At 48.3% G+C, this 7,836-nt stretch overlaps 1 long non-coding RNA gene across 2 annotated transcripts in view; it reads right to left on the reverse strand.

Moving 5' to 3' along the window:
- LOC121071863 overlaps nt 1–6,032 on the reverse strand; it is a 90,098-nt gene extending 84,066 nt beyond the window's left edge. Inside the window, exons 1-2 of one of the 2 annotated variants that reach the window (XR_005820829.1) lie at nt 4,400–6,032; nt 3,679–3,994 (exon numbers count right to left, since the gene is read on the reverse strand). This is a non-coding gene — a long non-coding RNA (uncharacterized LOC121071863). Of the gene's footprint in view, nt 1–3,678 lie in introns of both variants that reach the window. The other variant, XR_005820828.1, reaches the window with a different exon arrangement.
- Nucleotides 6,033–7,836: the final 1,804 nt, after the last annotated feature.

A 7,836-nucleotide genomic window follows, 5' to 3' on the forward strand; every position in this document is an offset into this window, starting at 1 on the left:
CCTCGTGGCCTAAGGTAAAGGATGCTCGTGGGCAGCACACGGGCAGCCACCGTGGCCGGTGACCCAATCTGGGGGCCAAACAGCAAAAGCATCCCCGATCGACGTTTTTTACGTAACTCCGGGGCCACCGTCCTAGATTTTTCCTGGCAAACTGACAAGAACACACTTTGTGTGTTTGACGGAGTTTCCCACCCTGGTGCTGGGGCGATGCTGTCCCGTCCCGAAGGCTCTCACTTTGGGCGAGCTGCCAGAGGAGGGTGCTCTGCTGTCAGACCAGGACCCTCCCAATGGGAGAGACAGAGGAGCAGGAATTCTCTCCACCTCACATCCTGCTTCGGGAAAGACACTCTGGGGTACGCTTTTCTTTATTTCTCCCCTTTTGGTGGTGGTTCTTTTTCTTCCTCTTTTTTCTTTTTTTTTTTTTGTCTCTCATTCTGTCACTCTCTGGTTCTTTCACAATGGCAACAACAATGATCTTGTCTAAATGATTTCACAGGCTATTATTCAGGCACTCAACTTTTAACATTTCCATTTTGTCATTTTGTTGCTACACAAAAGGTGCACTTCTCCAGTATAATGTTCTGAGAATTATGTCAATGAGCAGTAATGGCTTTTAACATTAACTTGATCATTAACAACTACATTATCTGTGGCATAATCAGCACCTCAGTCTATTGTGTAATATTACAGTACAGATTTTGGAAACGAAGGCCTGGTCTAAGCAAAAGTTCCTTGAATTAGGCTGTGTTTTTTCTTTTAATTGAAATGGTTTAAAATGCTTAAAATTTTTCTGCAAACACTTAAATTACTGTAAATTTGGTTTATGTTAGCTTGTTTCACCTCTGCAAACGGGTGGCAAAATATTGTTTTAAACATCCAGAACATCCAGGCTAGGGGTTGAATCAGGTCAACTGCAGGAGTTTAACAAAATTAGCACGAGCCACAGACCAATGCCAACAAAAGCAGCAATTTCAGAGGTTGCTTGCAACCAGAGCCTGGCCTACGTTACATTTTTATATCAGTTTTACTTGATCTGGTTTATATATTTACCAACAGAAGTGATGCAGATGTTAATGATTTTATATTGCTAGAGAGAAGGTTGCCAATTTTAATTTGTCCTTGCCAAAGAGTCAAAGGTAACGTGAAAGGTTGTAATTCATTCTCCATGTTTCCTAAATAAAACTGCCCTGTGATTCACCTCTGCACATCCTTGTTGTGGGTAAGAAATCCCATAGGCCAAGGGCTTTTGTTATGAATGCATGTTCTCAGGTGCAACCTTTCCTGGGAGAGAAGGAGCAGCATCTCCAGCTCCTTTTACGTACTAAGGGCCAGTGCTTTAACTGATGGGAAAGCCTTTATCGCTCCAGATGGGATACATCTATTGATTTTAATTGAACTACACTGATTTACTCCAACCAAGCACCTGCCCGACTCCCCGCACTTCTCTAAAGAGTCTCCCATTAGGATCTTGGACACGAGCCTTACGACCACTCGTAAATCAGGATACGGCCACCCCCTCCCCTGACACTTACCTTCCCCCTTCCTCCCAAACAGGAAAACAGCAAAGCCATCGGTGCTAAAGCCGCTGTCCCAAGGTCACAAATGAGTCGGGCGCCAACCCAGCACGAAAAGTTAGTTCCCCTGGCTCTCCCATGTACAATTTAACCACATCTGTCCGTGTGTTAGAGGAGGAATGCTGCAGACTTGCTGGTCATTATGTGCTCCACTGCTTACACACTTCATTGACTTTTATTCATGGCCCTACTGGTCAGCACCCCACCACCCAATGGCTATGCCATCACCCCGCTGTCAGCGGGCTATTTCAGTGCTAGCCAGGCCAAGAATATTCACCAAATGCAAATAAAAGGGGAAAGATCCTAAAACACGACGGTGACTTCTTGAGCACCAATGGCCATGGAGCCGGCTGTGCTACAGAGAGCCTGAAGAGGTGTTTTTTTTTTTGTTGTTTTGTTTTGTTTTTTTAAAGGATTATGAGGTGTCCCCTCGTGGCAAAGAGCCTGCTGAAGTGGGACAGCCCTCAGGCACGTGTGTTGGGCAGACAGCACTCGAGCACCCAGCAGAAAGGCCCAGCACAGCTCAATCCTATGAAGCGAGCAGCAGTGAGCTGATGGGCACAGGACCTCTTAAAGGCCATTTTCCACTTTTTCTGATCTGCCCCTGATGCATCCCCAGCACGGCAAACAATGGGAGCAGCTCTCATAGCCACTCCCAGTGACACAGAAACCTGCAGTGCTGGAGGGGATGGGAATTTTGTGGATGCAGTGTACCGGTCTAATGCAGGCGGGAGCTGAATATCAATAAAAATATTCATTTAGTTCTGTGGGTAAATAATTTCATTCTAGTAACAGTTACAATAATAACAATAATGAAAACAATCACAGAGACTCAGAGAAGCATTAGAAAGATACCACATTCAATTTGCAGAGTTAGTTAAGCTAAGTCTTACATGAAAGAAATATTTTTAATATAATAATCAGATATTTATTGGGAAATTCTCGCCTTACTCTTCAGCCAGTTTTGCAGGCCACCACGGGTATTTTTGGATGTTACCATGGTTCTTAGCAGTCATAAGAAACATCTCTGACTATGGGCTGGAAGACGTGCTTGGAGTGCTGCAGAGCCACCAGCAGCTCCGCAGCAGGAGGCAGGGGGCTACGGCACCCAGAGGCAACAATTTGCTCGGGTCTGGGGCCACGAAGGCCCTCGTCAGACACCAGAATATAACAGAATAGAAACAATTTAATGAAAAGGAAGTAGTATATGTGCACGGGCAGCTTTTCAGCTCGTGAACACGTCCGTCCTGCCACTGCGATGTGGGCTGCGGCTGTCTGCCAGCCAGAGCTGGCTCAGGTACGTTAACATCCAGCGCTGTGCTGGAAGACACACACTCAGATATTTCACCCAAAAAGTGCGTTTACTTATGAAACTAAAGCTTTGTTTTACACGGTCACAGTGTCACACGGTCACAATGTCACGCCTTTGTTTTTCCGTAATTCCATTATCACAAATCACAGGGTTGCCAACATACCCCAGGACCAGAAGATCACCACTTGACAAGTAGCAGATGCCTGCTCGGAGGTTTTAAATAACATTCATTCATTTTCCAAACACAACAACACGAACTACCTACAACTTCTTAGCAGCAAACCCAGACACAAAGCCTGTAAAAATGCGCAACCCTACCATATTCACTCTTTCAACCAATTTTAGTCCAGGAACAATCAAAAGAAATGAGAAGGAAAACCTAAGAGGTTTCACACAAGCTGTTTCTGTTTAAGGACAGAAGTTTTAGCTCAAATACAGCATAATTGTGATGTCATTGAACACAGCAAAAGCTGCAGGCAAGCAGAGCGCTTTCATTGTAATACCACTACTGTAGGCACATTTGAAACACTATAGCATCCTCAGCCATAATTATAACTGTTTGTTGTTCATGTGGTTTCAAAGATAATAGAAGTTGTTCATAAAATTTACACAATGGCAATGCGCTGCATACCAAACATAAACTCGGTGTTGCAGGCAAAATATTCCCAACGAGAAACCCGCAGGCCATCAAGTTATGAGTTAATATTATTATGATCGGCAATTAAAAATAGAACACCAGATACACAACCCCCAGATCCTGAGACCTAATCGGATAAAGCAAGATGGACTTACCTGGTTAGCCAGGACACAGCTTCAGCACCTGAAGAGAAAGCCAACTCAATGATCATCATGGCTTGCGTGGCCTCATCGACATTCCCCAACAGAGGTCCATCATGAAGAAGAAGAAAACACCAATGGAAGAGAGTTTGAAGAAAAAGAAAACACTTAAAAGGGCTCAATATATTACCTTAGCTTCTTCCCAGCCCACCTGTGGTGGTAGCTGGTGGTGCCTCCTGGCCCCGCGGCAGGGAGCTGGCAGCTGTGCCTCTCCCCAGGTGTTGCAGATGGGGCTTCGGGGAGGTCCTCCCAGGCCGAGGATCTCCTACAGCTGTCGGGCAGAAAAGGAGAGAGCGGCCCTCACACAGTTAATGGGTAGGTTTGCTGCTCTTCGCCACCTTGCTGCTCAGCTTCACCCGCGGAGGTGCAAAGAGAGGCAGATGTGGTATTTGGCAAGCTGTCAAGACACATCTTTCTTTTTAAAAGTAAGGCACACATCACCGGCTGCTCTCAGCTGGGCCCTTCTGTCTGCAACAACACTGCCGTCGGCACTGAAGATGCCCTTTTCAAACGTGGTCAAGGAGGAGAGGGTGATAAAAGGGGAAAGCAGTAATTTTTTTCCAAGTGCTGCCCAACATGGACTCGTTCCCTTCCCACCCCACCCTACTGCCAAGGGCTGCCCTTACCCTGGCAGGTAACTCCTCGTGGTGGTGGTCTTTCACATCAGACAGCCTACCTCCATGGTCCAGCCATCCTGCCCCGTGCAGGGTCTCGTCCCGCACCCGTCACACAGCGCAGGGTCCGGATCCCATCCCTCTAACACAATCGTACACATAATGCATCACAAATGGCAGCATCCCGCTTTTACTTGTAGCAGCCATGTTGTTTTTATTGTTTCATCCATCACTCTGTCCTCTCCCCTCCATAGGCAGTCTCTCCCTCTAAGTACTTCTTGGAGTTTTGGAACCTGAGGACAGATTTGAAGCTTTGGAAGCATCATAAGGGTTATTTCCATTGACACCCACCACAATCCTGCTGTCTCTCCAGCTAAACAGTAGCGGTCACTGGAAAAGCTAATGGCGATGCTGCCACCGAGAGCCTTGTGATGCCTGCCCCTCCTGTCAGAAAAACACTCAAAGTGAATCCGAAATCAAAGTAGACAAAGCTGAAGTTCTGTTTATGAGCGTCCCACCCAGTGACGGCCGCGTTGTCTCCTTTGATTTCCAATTCACTTTGAAGGTCTCCAAACAGGAGGCGCAGCTCAGCTGCGGAAGCAGAAGATCCAGAACGGGAACGCCACCATTTACTTCTCCTGTGGCCGTGGCTATTAGGTGGAGGATGCTTAACAAAAACCATAATAAGCCCCGAGCTCCGATGGGAATAATCTACCCGCATTATCCTGTCATGCTTGTGCTTCCTTGCATGGGTGTACGCGGGTTTGTGTTATTCCAGAAACCGCCGAGCGCAAACAGAGCGGCTCGTTCCAGCTGAACTGGGACTTTCTGCATGAGCTGACATTTTGGAAAGTAGTTTCCTTCTTGGAGCTGAGAAGGGATTTTTCTGGCTTATACAAAGTGGGAAATTGTCCACAGCTCTCAACTTCCACTCCTAACATATTTTCGCTAAGTAATGTGCAAGCAAAACGGTCCAGAAAATGCTCGGTCAGAGCGACGTGTTTTTATAGCCATTTATTTGAAAGAGCGGGATATTTTGGTAATGCTGCTGGAATGGCAGTTCCCGAATTCCTCGCTGCATCATCTGTTGCTTTTATGCACATTTATACCTTGAAAGCCAGGGACAAAGTGAGCAGCACTGCACCGGGGGCGGTTTGCATCCACCTTCACCAGGCACAAACAGCTGGGGAGACCCCCCTGGGCCTACTGAATCGCTGATAAAGGGCTTTTCTGATGGGATCGAGGCTCCCTTAGCTAGCCGGCTCTGGCATCGCCTCCGTGCTACTTCTTTCCTGCTGACACTTCGCTTGGAGCTGGGAAGGGCAGAGCTGGCAGACTGGAAGATTGCCTAATGTGCTGTGACTGACGTGTAATCGAATATTCAGGCTCTGGCCCTCGTGTCCGCGGCACAGTGACTACGACACCCTTCCGCCTGGTTGTGATCACGCCTCGCTCTGCTGCAAACAGTTCCCCAAAGGTGCGGCGTGGCTTCTTCGTCAGGCGGACGTGTGAGATGGTCCCGGAGGCCACCTGCTGCCGGGAAGGTGCCGGGGACCGGCGAGGGACTGACCTTTATCTGGCAGCCGCAGCCTCGCACCGAGGTGGCTTTCAGGGCCACCGCTGCGCCCAGTGACCTGGACGAGCCACCTGTTCCACATCAGGAGACTGTCTCTGTGAAAAAAACAGGAAAAAAAAAAAAAAGGCCATGTGGGGGTGAGAAACCCCAAGGGGAGGAACTCAGATGTTCGGGTCAGGCCTCAGAAAAGGTATCAATTCTTCTTGCCACTTAGCACAGCCTGCTGCCCGCCCGCGCTCTTTGTCTCTGCCCCCTTCGCAGCGCAGAAAGCATTTCCCTTTTAAATGACATCTGAGCACTGACATGCTGGAGGCACCCATCCTGCATCATCTCTGGCAGATGGTGCAGCTGGCCATGATTTTCGGGATTGCTTAAATAAAACCGCAGTGCCATATCAAGAGATGGAGAGAAAATGCTCAACAGTGCTTAAGATGTTTAAACATCGCAAACTGTCTAAGACTTCAGATTGCCGCGCTGCGCTTTTTTTGCTGGTGCAGCCATTCTGATGAATAACAAGAATAAAATCGCCGTCACGATTCTCTCTCTTTTCTTGCTGGGAGGCAGAGGCAAGCCTACGATACGCCCGCTCTGACCCAATATCAGACTTTTTCTCCCGGCTGCAGTGGGGAGAAGTTTGGGCAGCTGTGATAACAAAAGTCAAATGCCTGAGGTTTCGGGAGAAGGGAGCTCCGCTGCTGCAGGCGTCAGCCCCGAGGTGCCCCGCTGCCTTCGGACTAGAGGCTGACCCACTCCCTCGGTCCGGTGAAGTCTCTGCATTGCTTTCACATACACGTGTGTACTTCTGGTACACAGCAATGCTCAAGCCAACACACACCAGCTTGCTTTTTCCCCTGCAGTTTTGCTCGCTTTGAGCTAAACCACTCGATGGCCACTTCCCTGCCCCCAGGAGATGCTTGTGCTTAGTGCTTGGGGAAAAGCCTTTTATACTGAATACTGTCCTCGTCATAGCCAGGAGCCAGTCAGCTCTACAGTAAGACTTCAGCTTTTCTACTACCTAGACATAATATTGGAAAATACCAGTAATCAGGAAACTGTGTCACAGGTGCTGAAATCCAGTGTTGTGGAAATAAAAAAGAAAAAGGTTCAGTGCCTAAAGAAAAAAGGGTTCAGTGCCTAACTTACTGGGACTTCTTTGAAAGTTTGAGCCCTGGTAGATCCCAAAGTACATGATAAATTGTTGTTGCAGTTATGAAGATGTTATCACGAGAAAGCATTACCTGCAAACATCAGAGGGACCCCTCACATCTGCAGCAGACCTGCTGAATTCAGTGATACTTGGGAATCTGCCTAAAATTTACAGTCATCCCCAGCAAGGGAGATGCTTGGGAGGAAGCTGAGAATGCACGTGTCCTGATTTTATTCTCCACACCCTGCTTGGCGTTATTTTGCCAATTAGGAGTCTCGATATGAAGCCTGAGAAGCTGAGATGAATCCCGGCATTTATTTATTTGCTGGGCAGAACGGCAAATCTACGGCACTTCAGAGTGCCACCTACCACCCAGAAGACCAGCCCAGCATCCTCCTCATGTTGGGTCCCCTCTGTAATCCCCAGCCACGGTGGGAAAGCAGCCGGAAAAGGGCCTGGATCCCTCTCCAGAGCTCCTCACCCATCCCTGCAGGCCGGCGATGCTGCAGGCGCGGGCAGCTGGCCGCCCTCCGCCGGGACCACGCGCACCGCTGCTCAGCCCCCTCCGGCCGCAGATGTCGGCGTTTATTGCTCAGGTCTCCCGTATCACCCAGCCACCTGTACAGCATATTTAACACACAGCACTTGCTCTGTTGCTGTTTGCACTGGAATAATCTTGGCAGGAAATGGCAGTTAAACCCGAGCATAATTTTTTACACTGTGTGTAATGTAAAATCGCCTCTTGGATACGTAATGCACGCTCATTGCCTTCTTAA

This window comes from Cygnus olor, chromosome 6 (assembly GCF_009769625.2).
Source record: "Cygnus olor isolate bCygOlo1 chromosome 6, bCygOlo1.pri.v2, whole genome shotgun sequence".
Lineage (NCBI taxonomy): Eukaryota > Metazoa > Chordata > Aves > Anseriformes > Anatidae > Cygnus > Cygnus olor.